This window comes from Delphinapterus leucas, unplaced genomic scaffold (genome assembly GCF_059928025.1).
Source record: "Delphinapterus leucas isolate spDelLeu-1000000601 "Yukka" unplaced genomic scaffold, BTC_Dleu_Yukka2 spDelLeu_asBTCV2_sq40, whole genome shotgun sequence".
Classification (NCBI taxonomy): domain Eukaryota; kingdom Metazoa; phylum Chordata; class Mammalia; order Artiodactyla; family Monodontidae; genus Delphinapterus; species Delphinapterus leucas.
Genome location: NW_028322249.1, coordinates 5,330,649 through 5,348,427, shown reverse-complemented (window position 1 = coordinate 5,348,427; position 17,779 = coordinate 5,330,649).

Here is a 17,779-nt window from a genome sequence, read left to right as displayed (position 1 = left end):
ATTTTAAATGCACGTACCAAAAACGTACAGGTGTAATTTACATGTTGTCTCGGAGCTGCTTCAAGATAATACGGAATGGGGTGAAACAGGTGGGGGTATAGATAAAACATGACAGCCATCAGTTGGTAAATAAGAAAGCTGGATGAGTTCCTGGGTATACAAGGAACACTCACAGTAGTTTTATACTTTTGTATATGCTTAAAATTTGTGATAATTGTTTAAAAACAAGACGACACTGTAGAAAACAGTTTGGCACTTTCTCACAGGTTAAGCGTAGAGCTTAGTATTTGGCAGTAGGCTATGATCCAACAACTCTGCTACTACCTACGCTGCACATCTAACAGAACTGAAAGCAGGGATTTGAACAAATATCTGTACACCAATGATCATAGCAGCATGATTCACAATACCTACAAGGTGGAAAACAACCAAGTGTCAATCAACCGTTGAATAACAAACTGTGGTCTATATACACACAATGGGATTTTCTAAGCCAAAAAAGAAATGGCATTTCGTTACGTGCTATAACATGGATGAACCTTGAAAACACGACGTTTAGTGCAATAAGCCAGACACAGAAGGACAAATACTGCAGATTCCATTTACACGAGGTACCTAGAATAGGCCAATTCACAGAGACAGAAAATAGAATAGAGGTTACCAAGGGTTGGTGGGAGGGAAAATGGGGTTGTTACTGTTTGATGGTTACAGAGTTTTTGTTGAGGACGATGAAAAAGTTTTGGTTCTAGACAGCGGTGATGGTTACACAGCACTGTGACTGTACTTAATGCCACTGAACTGCATATTTATAAACGGTTAAAAGAAATATGATTTCTCTATATTTTACCACAATAAAAAAAAAGCAATAACAGAGCTGAAATTTCAATTCTTCCTTTTCCGAGAGTCAGTTTCATCGTCTGTAAAATTAGTAATTGTAGTTGTCTATCCTCTGAGCTTAGTGCAGGGTAAGCACTCAGTAGGAGATATCAGTACTACTTCCACTTCAAGAGCAAAGGATTGCTGTGAAGATTAACTAAGTCAACGGATATGAAAGAACTTTCTAAATGGCAAACTGCTCTACAAATATTAAAAGACATTAGGTGTTACTGTCTCCCAAGGCCATGGAACAGGTCAGAAGGAGGATAATTCTTTTGCACTGGAATGTCCTACATGGGCCAAGAGAATAGATGGGTTTCTGTACTATATCAGAAGGCATCAGGAAAAGGAAGCATAAAACTTAGAGAACAATTGTCTTTTACACTGATGCTTAAACATGCTCAGGCAACTGCTTAACATAAGTGCTAAAGACATAATGGACATACCTTTCTTTCTTTTTAGGATACTACTGTAACTACTAAAAGTTTACTTCATTTTCAAAATGTAGAACATGGAAGCTTATAGAATTTCTTAAGCATATCTAGAGCCTACTGCCAAATACTACAGTTCAATTCATATCTTTCATCTCATTTTGAAACAGCAATTACAAATGTGTATTTAAGGAAACCACTAGCTTCCCTTTTTGAACCCACGAGAGAAGGCCAGGACTCACCTTAGCATAAGATGATAACTACTGAACTACTATGAATTATTACAGTATCAGAAAGAAGGTCATTTTCAATTACGCCTTCCATTTACCTCTGGCTTGTAAGAGCGGCGAGTATTTGCTAAGTCAATAATCAGCCCAAGTTCTTCATTCTGTCCTTGGATTTTGTTAAGAGATCCAAGGGGGAGAAACGTTCTTCTGGAGCAAGATTCTTTTCAAAACTCTGTCAGAAAGAATAAAATAAGGAAGAACATATGTTTAAAATCCTTTACTATGTTATCCATTTATTCAAACCCTGGGATGCTAACATATGAGATTCAAAGTCAAGTTTCCTCCTCTGCAGCTTACAAGCGATATTACAATCCTTTCTTCCAGAGAGATTAGACCGAAGAAAATAAGCTCACTTCTATATAGTTATTTCTATGTTTGTTTATTTCATGTTGGTCTCCTAACCTGACTCTAAACTCCCAGAAGGCAGGGACCACATCAATTTTGCCTACCACTGTATTGCCAGCTCCAAGCGGAGTGCCTGAAAATAGACACAGAAATAAATACTTCTTGAACATCTACATATAGGAAGGATGGCTTTCACTGCTAAATATTCTTTCATGTATTTGGCTTATACATGTACCCTGTTCCATTGATCTCTTTGGTTATTCAAGTGTCAGCAACACACACTTTTTTTCTTAATTGGTAGACTAGTTTTAGAGCAGTTTGAGATTCACAGCAAAACTGAGCAAAATGTACACAGTTCCCACTTACACCCTCTCTCCTTCATCCCACACAGCCTTCCCCATTATCAACATGCCATACCAGTGTGCTTCATTTGTTAGAATTCATGAACCAACACTGACACATCGTTATCAATCAAAGTCCACAGTTTATTGCATTCATGGTACAAGTAACCGACTATTTCTTTATTTCTAGTATAGTCATCCCCAAACATTTACATACTGAGATACATATTACTTTCTTATAAATTACTTTATTCTTTATTTATAGTTAGGGCATTGCATTGTTTTTTTTTGTTTTTTAATTAAGTACAAAAGTTGGTTGTATTTGTCTATGAATCCCATTTCTGGATAGTAAAAGAGGTATTAAAAAGTATTTGCTATAAAAAGGGAAAATGGAGTACGACGGGGTTGAGAGCCAGGGCTCTATATGGTGAATTCAGATTTCTGGAAGAATACGGTATTAACTTTTGCTCACCTTTTTTAAAGGAACTTTGAAAGCAATGAAACGAGTCCCAGGCATCCGCTGTTCAACTGGGAGATAGTCTTTCCACCTGTTAATATAGTTTTTGTTAGGCAAATTTTATGTTAGGCTGTCTCCCTGCACAGGATGAATGCGCCTTGAAAATGGAAATCATATCCCTCTACATCGGCTCCCAGGTGGTCCCAGCGTCCCGACCCCGACCCCGGCCGCGCGCGACACACTTTCCACAAACTGACACACACGGAGCCCGCGCGAGGGCCGGGTCGCGCGGGCTTCCCCGCCGGGTCGCCTGGAGGCCGGTCCCCCGCAAGCCGAGCGCACGAAAGGGCGCCCCAAAGGCGCCGGCCCAAGGCGCCCGCTGCGCTTTCCCTTTGGAAGCTGGGCTGCGGGGCCCAAGCGTAAACCCTGAGACAAGGAACACGCGCACCACGCCGCCACGGGGGACGACAGGCCGGGCGCCCACCTAGCCGGACACCCTGCATTTCTGCAATCACCGGACGCCTGTGTAAATTTCCGTCTGGCCTGTCATTTTCCAAAGGCCACTCAAGATCAGGGGACAGAACGCCTCCTCTCCAAGTGTCCTGCCAGCCCACCCACTCAAGATCAGAGGGACAAAATGCCTCACTAAAACAAAACAGAAACAGAAACACAAAAAAACTGGAGAGAGGGAGGAAAGGGTGCCCTGAAAAATAAAAAAAAATTAAAAAAACTAAGCACGTTGACAGCGCTAAGAATAAACTACCAGGAAAAAGAAACCCTACATGTCAGCTCCTAAAGTACAGAAGGGCAAGCCCGCCGACATTCCAGGACCGGGGGGACCGGGGTCCCCAGCCCTGCAGAGCCAACCGCAGACCGGCTCGGGCGCCCCTCGGAAGCGCGGGATCCCCGCGGCCGAGTCTGTGACCCCCGGCCGGCGCCGGCTCCCCTCTGCCCACCCTGCGCGCGGGGGCTGGAAACTGCCGCGGAGAACCACGGCGGGGCGGGAAGGGGGGCTCCAAAGAGGGTCTGGCGACTCGAGTCGCTCCGTTTCTCGGTGGGCTCAGCGCGCGCCGTGGGGGAACAGGAGCGGGGGTCCGGGAGGAGGGGACGGACGGCACTTACGTAGACCGGCAGCGGCCACGGGTAGACGGCGGGCTCGGTCCCCAAGAGCGACTCCAGCCTCAGCTCCAGCTTCTCCCCCATGTCTTCGCGCGCGGGCCCCGCACCGCGCTAGTCTGGCGGTTGGGGGAGGGGCGCGGCGCCGCCGGCGGGGGCGGGGCAGGCGGGCAGGCGGGAGGCTGAGGGGGGCCTGGTCTGGGCCTCAGCTGCCGCCGCAGCGCTCCCGTCCGACCCCCGGCTCCCTCTTTGTGGTCACAGGCCCGGGGCCTCCAGCGCTGCTGCGAACTCGGGCCGGCGTGAGGCGACCACAATGAGCCGGGGGCCGGGCTGAAACACTCCCGGCACGCGCGATCCGCCCCGTGGACTCGCAGGCTCGCACGCACGCACGCACGCACGCACGTACGCACGTCTTCGGCTGCCCCTGGCCACCCCCACCGGCCTGAAGTGGGGACCCGGGAAAACCCCTCATGGACAGTCGTGGCGGGTTTGACTCCCGACCTTGACGTAGCGTGACACACCCCCTCCCCCCCCCAATAAAAGAAAAGGAGCATAGGAGGCAATCTCATACATTATTGATAAACACATACAAAGACACTATTGGTACAAAACTATTTCTCCATACAGCAACTTTGAATTTTAATAATAAATACATATATGTATCAAACATTAATAAAAGAATAAAATTATCCAATATGAGTACATTTGCTCTTGTTTTGCAATTAGTTCCAGGATTCTATTTTAGATTACTACTTCATATCTGAGAGAGTTGGGTGTGTGTTTGGTTTTGTGGAAGCTGCACTGTGCTAAATTTTACCTTTCTTTCTTGAATTAAATGGCTTTTGTTATCCCTTGGGAATACTGAAGACAGCAACAGCAGATTACTACCTACCAGTGGAAAAGTATAAATAGCAATTTTAGCCACTAGTGATTCTGAAATTGCCCTTAACTTTGTCCTTATAAAAATGCTCCAAGAATTACGTTTTGCAAATCCACAGATTTACTATCCATATTCAAGTCATTTATGTGGAGAAAGAATGTAGCCAGCCTTATCAGTAACACAGGATGTTACAGCCATCAAGCCATCAGCCACTGAAGCCACACCCAAAGCCGCACCCTGAGGGGATTCAGGATGGAGAAAACAGGATACTGGCCCTAGATAATTAAAGTGCAAATCAAGGGAATGATTTCCAGGAGACCAGATTCTTGCATCTCACCATATATGGAAAAGTGCTACATTTATTAACTTAAGATGTCTAGTTTCTTTAATTAACAGTAATCTTTTGATGTTCCAACTACCTGTCTTTTTTTTTTTTTTTGCAAGAACCTCTAAATACCCTGTGCCCTCCCTTAGCTCTTCAGAACAGTCCCTCAGAGCTATCTGAGAGGCTGTCTCCTGATTTCAGTCCTCAGTATGTCTTCCACATAAAACATAATTCTCAACTTCTAGGTTGTGCATTGTTTTTCAGTCAACATTTAATTGTATGGCTCATGTAGGTACTATGCCTAAATGTAATGGGATGAGCTGTAAATTATTAAAACTAGATAAATCCTGTCAGCTCTACCACTAGCTGAGATCCAGGCTTTCACCTCTGGATACCTCTGGCAGATATGGGGTCTGTGTTGGTCTTAAAATTATTCTTAGAATAGTGGGGACTCATTCATTCTTTCAACACATTTTATTGCTTATATTCTATGTGTCAGTTACAGTGCTGGGTCTTGAAATACAGAAGTCAACACACGAAAATACAAGGATAAAACACATTTTCTACCATATTAACTTTTTTCATTCATCAATTCATCCCTAAATCATTCAACACGCATCTTCTTATTGAATACTGATGAGGGGTCAAATGCTATGCTTAACACTCAGTATATAGCTGCAAACGAGATGGACAGGCCCTGATTTTGATGTCACTACTATCTTTTGTCCTGCCATATAATGGGACAGCTTCATTATTCCCTTTACCCTAAGTTTTTATCACAAATTGCTAATGAAAATAAAGCTGTTAGTGGAGTTTCAACATGCATAGGTAAATGAGAACACAGAACTCCCCTTTCTCATGTCCCGTTCTCCTCCTTCTAACTCCCTATGTGAAGTCACTTTGTGCCAAGGCCAAGAAGCTGTGCCCCAATAAGAACCAAGCTGATTTCCTCACACTGACTGGGGCTATTGCACACTTAGAAGGCTTGATGCTTAATTTTGATAAGCAACTAGAAGACCATGGAGACAACCTATAAAAATGATTTGTCTTGGGAGAAAATACTAAAGAGGGTTAATGTGCTGTTCCACATGTCTAACCCCCTGGATTAAACCACAGGCACCAAGGTCACCAAGTGTACTTGGCAACAATGAGCTAATAATAAAAAAAAGCATCATACTGTTATTGTATTCATTTTCCCCCAAGGCGCTCTCTGATAAACACCACAACCTCTAAGAGAACTGAGAACAGCTTCCTTGTGGGGTAGGTCATATAATATATATGCATCTTTTTCCAAGCAGTTAAATCATATCCAGCTATCAGCACACCTTACTTAAGGCGATCGTAATGTATGAGATTAAATGTTCCTACCTGATCGGAAAACTTCTTGTCCTCAATTCATTGGCTGTACTGGATTTTTTCTTCTTGGGTCAGACCTTCAGACTTCTACCAGAAATCGTTCCTTTGGGGAAACCAGGCCTTCCCAGAAACTCAGGAAACTGAAAGGGAGACAGCAAGAGAGAAGGAAATTACTTGGACACATAGACCTCAATTGTTTGGTTTTAAGTAAACGTCCAAGCAAACATCTTCTAGATGGTATAATAACTTTAGGGAAATTCACGGTTTATAAGTTTGGGTACTCATAAACTGAACATATTATGATAAGAGTACAGGTTGCATTTTGTGTCTTCAACTCAAGCAAAGGCTTCAAAAAAGGCCCAGTTATCCTTTGTTCATTAAGACACAAAGAGAGGGCGAAAAGGGCAAGTTTCGAAGTCTTTTTCTTTACAATTTACTTCCTTTCTTCAGTCTTCAACAAGATCTTCAGGAAATTAACTTTACTAAAGTTAATTATTCATAAAATAAACATAGGAACCTGCAGAAGACTATTTCACAGAGACCTGTAATGTACAATATCCATTGCATACATGCACCATGAGCTTGTCTTTTCTAGCACTGGCATACACAAAACTCTGTGTGTGTGTGTGTGTGTGTGCGCGCGCGCGTGTGTGTGTGTGTGCACGTGTGTGTCTTTTTCTGTGATGGAGCCATAGGGAGAAAATAAATCTATTGGCTGCAATTCAGTGATGTACGAAGATTTAAAGGTAAAGGAGAAGGTTACATCAAGTGAAACTATAAAGTCATGAGGTTGTGGTTCCAAAATAATAACAATAGCAGTCTTCTGTAACCAAGGGAGCAGGCTCCTCAAATTATAGTCACACCTGTTAGACCATCTGCCCATACATTTCACACTATCATTAATGGAAAACAAATGGCACTGTCTCTCCTTCCCTTTATCCATTGGCCATCCTCATATGAACTCTTTTTCTCTTCAAGGTCATGCTCTTTCCTATCTGTTTAAAAATATTAGGATTTAGGAGGAGTGATACGTAATGTGCCGTGCCTTGGTACTTGTACCAGTGACGGCTCTGTAAGGAGCACTGGGTTGTTAGGAGGCTATCAACTGAGTTCCCCTAGAAGCAGAACTTGAGGCGATAATTTGAGTGCAAACTGCTCATCTGGGAGGTGCTTCCAGAAAACTCAGAAGTGGAGTGGGAATTGAGAATGGAGGCATGGAAGGAAGCCAACAGAGGTGTATTACCGAATAAATTACTCCTGCAGGGAACTGCTGCCAGTACTTCAGGCGAGTTCTGTGAAACTCTACAGAACATGTCTCAGAGTTATCCCAAGAATCGGTGAGAAACTTGAAGTACTTATCTTCCAGTCCCCTCTGTCCTTGGTTGAAAGCTACACCCAGATACATTAACTCCTGTACACTTCTGGCCTGCCCTAAGGTGGATAATTGCAGGCGGCAGCATGATTCTATCAGCATATACTGGAATGATGAGTGCTGGGGAGATATGAGTGGAGCATCGAAACCATCTAATACAGTCGGGGCAGGAGATATTAACTATTGGCTTGAAAGTCCAAATGGATAACCTTAAATTCCTGGGTTTATGGTTTTACTTTGAGGTATTTAAGCATGATGTATGAGTAAAAATTTCCTCTGTTAAATCAAGTTTCAGGTCCTAACTCCCTAATCTTCTGGAAAACTGTGGTATCTTTTAACAGATTTTTGAAAAGTAACATGATTAAGATTTCAAATTGACCATTCATTCATTCATTCATTCACCACACATTTATTGAACACCTAAAGTATGTCATGGGATAAACTAGGCACCAGTGTTACTGTTACTAAAATCATTATAGTGCCACCTACAATTCAATGTATTGTGACACTCAAGTAAGAAAATCCATAGTTACCGTAAAAGATATTACAGAGTGCTATAGGAAGACACAGTAAGACCTTAATTCATGCTGTGGACAGTAGTATATGGGCGATATCAGTAGGGCTTCCTGTAGAAGGCAATTGAAATGGATATGTAACATGAAGGAAGGGTGAAGTTTTGAGGAAAAGAGAAGATAAATTCACAGTTGCCAGAAAATGAATGGTTAAGGATCAGTCCAGAAAGGAGTTCCATTCATAATCAGTATAAGAAATGCTCACTAGGGCTTCCCTCGTGGCGCAGTGGTTGAGAGGCCACCTGCCGATGCAGGGGACACGGGTTCGTGTCCCGGTCCGGGAAGATCCCACATGCCGCGGAGCGGCTAGGCCCCGTGAGCCATGGACACTGAGCCTGCGCGTCCGGAGCCTGTGCTCCGCAACGGGAGAGGCCACAACAGTGAGAGGCCCGCGTACCGCAAAAAAAAAGAAAAAAAAAAAAAGAGAAATGCTCACTGGCGTGTAGAAAAAGAAGACAATGGAGAGGGGGGTAGAAGCCAGATCATGCATAGTCCATGTATGTATAGTAAGTGCTATGGTCTAGTCTTTGTGTTCCCCTCCAAATTCATACGTTGAAATCTTAATTTCCGTAGCTGATAGTATTAGTAGGTGGGGCCTTTGGGAAATGATTATGGTATTAGTGCTCTTATAAAAGAGACCCCACAGAGCTCCCTAAGCTCTTCTGCCATGTGAGGATACAATGAGAAGTCTGTGATTCAGAAGAGGGCCCTCATCTGACCATACTGGCACCCTATTCTTGAACTCGCAGCCTCCGGAGCCGTGAGAAAAAAAATTCCTGGTGTTTGTGAGCCACCCAACCTGCAGTATAATCTTACAGCAGCCCAAAAGGACAAAGAGAGTTTGGATGTGAGATTTTACTCCAAGAAAGATGGGAATCCATTGAAGGATTTTACCTGGTAACTTAGAAGAGAGAAAAGTTTCATAACACAATCAGGTACTTTTATAAGAAAAATCTGTTTCTTTTTCAGAAAGATCACTCTGGAAATACTGTGACTAGATTTTTGGAGAAGTCTGATGGCAGGCCCGGATATAGAAAGATGAGTTGGTAGTCCATTAATATAAGTCAAACAAGAAAGTGGATATAAAAAGTGTGAATTTGTGGCTGAGAGTTCTTTTCTTTTACTACTTGAAAAATGTTATGTCAATGCTTCTGACTCCATAATTTTAGACAAGAAATATGCTGTCATTGGAATTGGTTTCTCAATAAGTGATGCATCGTTTCTGCCTGTCCACTTTCGAGATTTGTTTTGTCTCTACTTTTCAGAAGTTTAATTATGACGCGTCTTGACAAGGATACCTTTGTGTTTTTCCTCTTTGGATTTGCTCAGATCCTTGGATGTGTGCTTATGTCTTCTAAAAAATTGGGAACGTTTTAGTCATTATTTCTCTGAATACTTTGTCAGTCCTACGTGCTCTCTTTTTTCATTCTGGAACCTTGATGATATGAATGTTAGTGCTTTCGTTACTGTTTACAGGTTCCTGAGATCCTGTTCTTTCTCCCATCTCTACCCCTCAGCCTATTTTTCTCTGTACATGTGGTACATTGTATTGATCTCTTCTAAGTTCATGATTCTGTGCTTTGTAATCTCCACTCTACTCTTGAGCAAAGTTTTTGGATTGTTGTATTTTTCAGTTCTACTGTTCTCATTTGTTTTTATTCTTATAACTTCTAGTTCTTTGTTCACATTTTCTATTTTTCCCATTTCCGTCAAGGAACACATAATTGCTAATTGAAGCATTTATGTGACAGCTTATTTAAAACCCCTGTCTGATAATTTCAATAGATGTTTTATCTCAGTGCTGGTGTAGGTCTATTGTCTTTTCTCATTTATTCTGTGATTTCCTGGTTCTTGGTGCCATGAGTATTTTTCAATTGGATTCTAAACATTGTGAGTTATTATATGACTCTGTATCCCATTTAATTTTATTATTACTTTTTAGAAGGAAGTCATCCTATTGGAGGTGGAGTATGAGGACTGGGGGGTTACGTACAGATTTCCACTGGGCCCTACTGTCAAAACCCCAGCAAAAGTGGGCACTTACATTCTCTCACTGCAGACAGATCAAGTAGAAGTTCAGCTATCCTACTGACCCTTCTGACACCTTCCCCCCAAAAGTGGGAACATTAATATCATTCTGTTGCCTTTTAGTAGGAGTGGAAGTTCATCTCCCCAGTAGATTTCTTGACACCAGGGGAGGGGAGAGGTGAAGTGTTTGCTGTGTTTGCTGTCCTTCCTCCCACTTCATTCCTTCTTGTTGATGCCGGGTGTGGGTAGAGGGTCAGCTACCTGCTGGCCCCACTGACACCAGGGTAAGAGGAAGAGAACTGCCAACTAGCCCTGCTTGTGCCATCTCATTCTGTCTTACTGCCTCAGGACGGTTATGGGGATTCAGCACCCCATTGGGTCTCACTGACACCATGTGTTGGGGGTTAGTGGGGTGCCTACTCCCTCCAACCTGTAACATCCTATTCTTATCGATGTCAGGGAGAGACGGAGGCTAGGTCCCACCATTGGACCCCACGACTGTGTGAGGGCAGCCCAGTGTTAACTAGCCTGTCAGGCACCACCTTTGAAAGTCTCTTTGCTAATGCAAAGGGGTGGAGGCTCAGCTCACCACTGCACCACACTGAAACAGCCCTGGTGGCGAATCAGAGCACTGCCTCTTCTGGAGGGCAGGAGTGGGGTGGTGTGGAAGATCAAATCGTAGCTTGGCCCAACTGAAACCACAGGACATAGGGGATGGGTGCAATATTCCACTGGCACTTGGCTCGAGTAGTGTGTATATTATTGCCCAAATGGTTTTCTGTCTTTGACAACCCCTTTCCTCATACCTTGGCTAGGGGGAACGGGGGTTTTGTGTTTTCTTTTTTGAAGCTTTTTTGTCTGTTGTTCTGTTGGTGGTTATTGATTGGGGGTTCCTGTAATACCCTCTCCAGGATGTATGGGAAGCAACAGGAAACACAGGGGACTCATCACCATGTTATTCCTCAAGTCCCAAAGTCCCTAGTTAAGTCTGCCTTCTCATTTCCACCTTTCAGTGTCTTCCTATGTTTGTCTGTTGTTATGTTCAGGGTTTTAGTTTTAAGTGGAAGAACCTGGGAGAAATGGGCTACTTCATCTTCTTGGAAGCAGAGGTCTGGAGGCCTATGGATGTTACAAAGTACTGCTGACTGTAAATTAAAATTTGATGATATACACCTTGCCCTTTAAGAATTCTTCTGCTAGATGATGTGGCTTCCCAAAGTAGCTACAATTTGATTTTCATACTTCTAAAAGTCAAGTGTTTTGCCGCAGTTGAAATTTAAAGATAAGCAAGAGATGAGGCTAAGATGATCTATGTGGTAACAGATTAAAGTTGGAAACATCAATATACATTCATGCTTAGCTTAATATTGCTTCATATTACCTTAACACACATGGTTATGTAGAGAGATACTTATAGATATGTCCATATACGTGGGGAATGTACACACATGTTATCTCTTTGCTCTGTCAGCTGAGAAGATCTAGAAGCAATGACATCCGGGCAGCAATTAGCACACCCCACACCCAGATCCTGCTGTCTAATGCTGTTCTCCACTAAAAAGACCTAGTTATCCTTGAAGAAATAGCTGATTCTAGGACTGGGGCAGTAAATATACAAGATTTATATACAAGGCCATCTTATAGTGTCAGAAAGTAAGGAAGTTCCAAAAAAATATATAGGATGGGGATACCTCAGAGTGGCGCACGAGCCACTGAACTGAAAAGAGTTCACAAGGGTCAGGACTAGAGCAATTTGAGGAACAAAGTAACTAACGTAGAATTAGATTATGACCCAAAGTATAAAATAAAAATCCGTGAGTTCTTCTGATATAAATAAATAATTGGATACATAAATAAATGCGGGAGAATAGATAAATCTCCAGTGCAAAAGAATTCCAAATAGTTTATGTAGTACTCCATCTTAAGCATAACTCTCTATTCCTTAGTTGTGGGCTGAGCATATTGACTTCCTTCCAAAAAGTACAATATGGAGAAGGGAAAACAGTAATTTTACAATGGAGAAACCTGAAAAACACTACCTCAGCCTGGTGATCAAGGTCGACCTCAGCATTCATAATGCATATTGATACTCTGTACACTTGATGTGATCTGACAAAATAACCCTTCTACTCTTGTGGTCTTCCTCCCCCAAACACATAATCCCAATATTATCATGAAACATGCATCAAACAAATTCTAGTAGCGGGCATCCTACACAAGCCTAACTACTCAAAATTGCCAAGGTCATGCAAGGAAAATCTGAGAAGCTATCAAACCCAAGAGGAGCCTAAGGAAACATGGCAACTAAATGTAATGTGATGTTTTGGATGAAATCCTGGAATAGAAAAAGGACATTAGGTAAAAACTAAGGAACTGGACTAATGTATGGACTATAGTAAACAATAATGTATCAATATTTGTTCACTGATTGTAACAATGTAACATACTAATATAAGTTGATCGTCACAGAGGGAAATGGGTATAGTGTATATGGAAACACTTTATACTATCTTCTCAATTTTTCTGTAAAATTAAAACACTTCTAAAAAATAAAGTCTATAAAAACGTTGTGTTTTCTTGTTTTATGATTATGTGCCTGTATTTCCTAATAAATATGTAAATTTGCTTTGCCTTCCTTGATACTGATATTAAAGAAAATACTAAGTAACTCTGAAAGAATTTGTAACTCCAATTTAACAAGCAATAATTCTGGGTATTAACTTTTTAGGAGAACCCACTGAATCAATCAAAGCAAATTGTCTTTAAAGGCTGAATTTCTTTTCAGTGTTTAATCTTTTCTATGATTAATGCATACCACAAGCATGGTTCTCTTTCAAAGGGCAGAAAACATTGCTTGTAGGCAAGGTCTAAAATACAGTGAAATATTCATGTATGATGCTATAACAACTTTAATGTATTTTATGTTTTCAAAATGATGAAGTGTTATTTCAGTCAATAAAGTATTCACTTTTATACATTTCCTACCCACCTTTTCCCAGAACACCCACAAGGAAATGATACTATCATCTGATATTAGGCTCATCAATTTAAATTGGAGTTTTTGGTAGCTGTGGTTGCCAACGGTACTGGAATGTGTGATACTTTTACAAATCCTCTCCATGGCAAAATCTGATCTTCACAAGGTAGATCACAGTACGTGCCTAAGGCCAATGACATAGAGCTTTGTAGCTAGATTACCAAGCATTTTACTTAGAGGCACAATAGAATGTAGAAAAGGCCATTTCTCCTTCTGTCTTTTTCTGCTCAAAGGTCACTCACCATCTCAGAAGTTTTCCATAAACTCAGACTATATAATGTCACTTAATGTGAATGTAGCTCAACATTCTGTTTTAGTACAGCTAATCTCACATTATTTTATTGGTCCTAAATATGTAAATCATCAGCAAAGTTTTGTACTTAACTTTTTTTTTGGATGTGGACCATTTGTTAAAGTCTTCATTGAATTTGTTACAATACTGCTTCTGTTTTATGTTCTGGTTTTTTGGCTGCGAGGCATGTGGGACCATAGCTCCCCGACTAGGGATTGAACCCACACCCCCCTGCATTGGAAGGCGAAGTCTTAACCACTGGACCGCCAGGGAAGTCCCTGTACTTAACTTTTAAGAATAATTAAAATAAGCTATTCAACACATTTTTCCTAAAAAAAAAAAAAAAAGTAATTCTTCTTAGGCTGGCCCTGGACACATACATGACTTTGCCATTTTTTCCATGGATTATTTTCTTATCTGTTCTACTGTGTCACATTTGTTCTACCTTCTCAAAAAGAAGCATTTAAAAATTCATCTACGCGTTCATGCATTCATACATTTATTAAATAAATCTACTGAACACCTACATACGGCACAGAAAAGGAGGCAGAAAACTAATCTGGGTTGCACAGAAAGTAATGAACTCAGTTAAAATTTTTGGTGAAAACAGGTGTTACTCAATCTACTGGAAATTACATTTCATTATGGGGACTCACACACTCAAGGAAAACCAAGACCTAAATAATAATAAAGTAATAAAAGCACTAGCCATTTACTGAGTGCCTGCTTTTACCTGACTCTGAAACTCTAAAATCATTACGGATGTTTTGAGGATTGTCTGATATAATTGCAATTTCTATTTTACAGATGAAAATAACAAGGTTCAGAGACATTAGGTTACTTGCCTAAAGTGAAGTGGCCCAGAAACTACACAACTGGAAATTGAACCTTAGATTTCATAATGCCAAAATCTGTGCTTTTAATCACAATGTGTGTGTGTGTGTGTGTGTGTGTGTGAGAGAGAGAGAGAGAGAGACAGAGAGAGAGAGAGAGAGACAGAGAGAGAGAGAGAGAGACAGAGAGAGACAGAGAGATAGAGAGAGAGAAAGAGAGAGAATGTGTTTAATAGAGAACTTCTGAGAAATGGCAAGAAAACTGCCAGGTACCCATAAAACAATAATTTAGGAGCTTCTTACTATACAAGTAATTGTTAATCATATGGCTGAACTAAGGATCTCTCACTTTTGAACTAAGAAATCAAAAGCTTCCAGAAGTTGAGTCTAAATTTTACACTTACATAAGATACTTCATACAGAATGCTAAAGTATACTAACTAAAGAGTTCTGAAAATACTGGAAGCATTCATACTAGTATGATTTCATAATGTGGATAATAGAGGATTTAAGAAATTGGCAGATGCAACTGCAGACTCATTTCTTATCATTTCTGTGAAGGGCAAGATAAATCAATAAAATGAGAAAAATGAAAAAAGAATGGCTAGCAATTTTAGGTAGTTTGCTTCATCTCCATACTAGGAAAGACTAAGCAAAAAGAAAAAACTTCTCGAAATTTTATTTTGAAAGCACCTACAAGTGTATATGGTCTTTTTATACCAAATAACTTGGAATTATGGACTGTCCAATAAGTCTAATCTTCTCTGATGATAAAATTGCTGGCTTTATTTGAAACTATGAAATGAAAAGTGAGGTAATAATCAGAAATTCTTAAGAAAAGGAGTAGACAAAACAAAATTCTAAGAGTTGTGTCAAAAAATATTTTGAAACGAACATAAAATCCCCATTACTGGTACAGAGCTTTTAAAACTTTATCTTGGTTTTAAGCTTTAATAAATATTGATATGTTTACATAATTACTGTCATAAGGAAGACACAATTTTAGGTCAGCTTTCTTCATTCTTTCTTTATTAAGCATTATTTTATTTTGCTCCATCATCTTGTAATTATAATATAGTAACTGTGTCACTTTCTACTAAGTGGATATAATTTCCTAAACTGTTTTCCTATTCTTAACAATTAAAGGTGTTTCCAATGTTTTGTTATTACAAATGACATGACAATGAGCATCTTTATATAATAATTTTCTGGATTATAAATTATTTATCGGCATAAGCTTCCAGAATTAGAATTAATGTGTAAAAAGCTATTAACATTTTTATCTTGCTAGACATTGCCAAATTACTTGTCAAAAGATGGAACCAAATTATATTGCAAAAATCTTTGCCAACAGAAAACATTATATACAATTTTTGATTTTGCTGAATTATTAAGTTGGAAACCTATGTTCCATTTCTTTGAATTCTTTGATAACAGCGTGCTGCTGCAGGCTGCGAGGGCAGCCATGTCCATGAAGGCTCCCCAGAGTTGGAGCGGGGAAGTGGAAAAAGGTAAAAAAAAAATACTAATTGTATTTTCCCTCGATTGTTATCTCTCATTCTTTTCTGCCTCTGTGTAACTTATATCCAGGTAGCTGGAGAAACATCATGTGGCAGGGAAAATTGGTATTCCAATAAATTAATAAACACCAACTTCAAATGGATTTTCAAGACTGGAAATATTGCTCTGACTTACAGTAAGTTCTTTCTAATTCTCCTTAAGGACTATTTTCTTAGAAGCTTTCCCTACCCTCCTCAAATTTTCCTCCATCCTCTCTACTTCCTTCACTCTGGGCTGGTGAGGCGCTTCCTAACTCATTAGGAACACAGAAGTCAGTAAATAGTCCACTGCCAAATCCGTTAATTCATTAGCATTTGCATTGATCTTTGTATTCCCTTGCACTACAGGAGTTCAAGTTCAAAGGCCACGTGCACTACAGATAGCATTTCATTTTCTCTCATCTTCTCAAGTACTTCACAGCACTGCATTTTCTACAACCCATCTACTCCTTATGAATGATTCTTGCCAAAATTCAACCTCATTCTAGACTAGTAACGCCAACTTAAAATGTTAAAAACTATACGTGTAACACGAAAGCCTCCCTCCTCCTCTAATCCCTGCATATCTTCTTTAGCCAATTCATGTCTGAACTTTTCAAAATTGTTATCATCATATATTGTTTCCATTTCCTCACGTCCCATCTACTCTATAATTTACATCCATCTGACTTCCCTCACCGTAATCTCTCTGCCCACTGTCCTGAAATTTTACTTATGAAGGTCACCAGCGATCTCCATGTCAGTATAGCCAATGAATAGTTTTTGTCCTATTTCTAGGCTCTTTCCTTTTTTAAAAAAGAAAAAGAAAAACAAAAACCATTTTTTTTCCTCTATCCTTTCACACTCTCATCATCTTCTGTCCTGGTATATTTTACTGGCTTTCCGTGTTTAATCTGATTTCTAATATTCTATGAGTTTCCTTTATCTTCAGTGGAATAAACCACTATATGAAGGATTATTCTCAACAGTTAGTTCTCATAATAACAGTACTAGTAGCAGCAGTCAATACTTCTATAATGCTTATCATGTGCCAGACACTATTCTAAGACACTGTTTAAATACATATATATAGACACACACACACACACACACACACACACACACACACACATGAAGTTTTCCTCCTCATAGGCGTATGAAATAAGCCGATTATTATACCCATGTTACAAATGAGAAAACGGAGGCAATGAGAGGCCAAGGTCACATGATCAGTACTTGGTGAAGCCCCGCCTGAGTTCATGCTGGAACTTTAGAGGAGACAAGTTAAATAATGTCTCACAGATTGGCCTTAAAAGTGAGCAACACTTAATTAATGACTTGTGAAAGTATCAGAAAAAAAGGGGACATTTTAAATTGAATGGGATCTACTAAGTCATGGATCAGTAACTAAGAATGACTCTTATTGAATGAAATTATTTTTCATTATTCTTTTGAAAGAAGAATAATCTTGTGTTAGTGTTTCACAGTTTTTTTTTTCATTCACATATTTATTCTTTATTAGACACACATTTCCTACACACCTACGTGCCAGTGTCCGCTGCAAGCCTTGGAAGCAAAAAATTACAAAGTCCCTGCTCTTAAGCAAATGTCCAGTGGTGGAGGAAGACAGAGTCAACGTGTAAATAAATGTTGTACAGTGACAGAAATACGACTGGACAAAGGGATGGAGAGG